The following is a 1,733-nucleotide window of genomic DNA, read 5'->3' as shown; positions in this document are numbered from 1 at the left end:
CACCTCGCAGCTATGGCTCGGGAAGGCACTCACCCATCTCACTCTTGAGAAACCCAGTTTGTGGAGAGAGGCCTGAGGCCACGAAGGAAGCAATGCCCACAGCCTGGGCTGTGGGCTGGAGGAGGGGCTGACCTCTGAGGCATGTTGCCCTCAGCCTCAAGACTGTTTCCTGAGAGAACTGTCCTGATGCTGAGGAAGAAACCTTAGACTTGAGAACCTGAGTAGAAGGAAAGCCTCTGGGAGGCCATTTTGGATCATGCAAGAAGGAAAAGTTGTTGCAGAAAGCAGGCCATTGTGTAAACCCACCGTATGCCCAGGGTAAAGCCAAGTATCTTGAACACTGCTGCCTCACAGAACGGCCACAGGCAAGGAAGCTCCTGTGTTCCCCCAAGTGGGAAATATATGCCATAAATTGCTAATTTGGTTCAATGATATAATCTGGATAAAAAGGCAAGGGTGTGTGTTGGGGCGGGGGCAAGCCAAGAAGACTCAAAATTAACTCTCAAGGGATGTTGCTTTAATAGAGAACCAGGGAGCTGCAGGGCTGCATATGGGTTTGGTGCGACTTCAAATCTACTCAGTGTGACTTCGGTGAAGTTGTTTTAACTCACCTGTTTATGACAAAGGCAAACAAGAATTTGCTTTTAGAAGTAGAGTTGTTTTGGGGTAAGGATGAAGTCAGTTGTGTCAGGTTGTCATCACTTCGTGGGCTCCGTGGGCCGCTTCAGGAGTCTGTGTGTCATCCTTGCGCAGGGGCCATGCTGACTTCTCTGCAACCTTCCAGTTTTTAGTATCTGTGATGCCCAAGTGAGCACCATTTCATCTCTTCTAGCTGTTAACAATTTAGTAGCTGCTGAGGGTTCCGCTGGGGGTTATCAGTAAAGACAGATGAGAAAGCAAGGGTACATTTAGACATAAATATTGAGTTTGTGAGGACTATCGAGAACGTTCTATGTAGGTGAGGCTACTGCATATTTCACTGATCTGAATAGCTCTCTGAAGACCTTGGGGCAGTTAACTCCTGTGGCAGTAAAGGCGACTCCTTACCAGCAGAGGCAAAAGCCACCCACAAGGTGGCCCCACAAAGACCCTCTTGCCCATGGACACTGGCCCCACTGTTTCCCAGCAACATGCTCTAGCAGCAGGGACCTCTTTCTTCTGTGCCGGCAGCTGGACTTCAGCTCTGGGTTGGCTCCAGCCATAGCTCTCACGTACCGCCTTGTGTAAAGGCACGCCTCAACTAAATTTGGACTTTATTCCTTTCCCTTCTCCTTGCCTGAAACAATAGTGTGATTAATCCTTCACAGGATTACAATTTTAGTTCTTTTTTGGCTTATTAAAAATGTTATCCTGTATCCTGTTAGCGTATAAAATTTCCACAGTTGGAAATTGGCTGGAAAGACACATCTGGTCTCTGAGCATAATTTGCCTCCCCCAGCAAAGCATGCAGTCAGGGACAAGAAGGTGCTTGCAAGGAGTTTGATAATGAAAGGGCTCACTCTGTTTGTGCAGTTGGTTGGTTACTTGACTCTTGATAAAAGTTTTTGAAAGGCCTGTTAAGTTACAGTCCCTTCTTCCTTAATGCTGCCAGTCATTGTTCCTGGCAGCTACGGGGTGACCTTCCCACTTCACATATAAGATGCTGTTCTCCAAGAAAGCCAAAGTTTTCTCCCTCCAAATTAGTGAAGTTCTCTTCGTGGGGAAAGCCACAAGAGAGGAAGATAAGGAGAAGC

General features: G+C 47.5%; 1 non-coding gene across 1 annotated transcript; it reads right to left on the bottom strand.

Moving 5' to 3' along the window:
- Window positions 1–708: 708 nt before the first annotated feature.
- Window positions 709–815, bottom strand: LOC121485980. Its single transcript, XR_005986470.1, has one exon. It is a non-coding gene; the product is annotated as a U6 spliceosomal RNA (small nuclear RNA).
- Between the last annotated feature and the right edge of the window lie 918 nt (window positions 816–1,733).

This window comes from Vulpes lagopus, chromosome 2 (genome assembly GCF_018345385.1).
Source record: "Vulpes lagopus strain Blue_001 chromosome 2, ASM1834538v1, whole genome shotgun sequence".
Lineage (NCBI taxonomy): Eukaryota > Metazoa > Chordata > Mammalia > Carnivora > Canidae > Vulpes > Vulpes lagopus.
The sequence above is the reverse complement of the archived record's forward strand: the minus strand, read 5'-3'. Positions and strand labels throughout refer to the sequence as shown.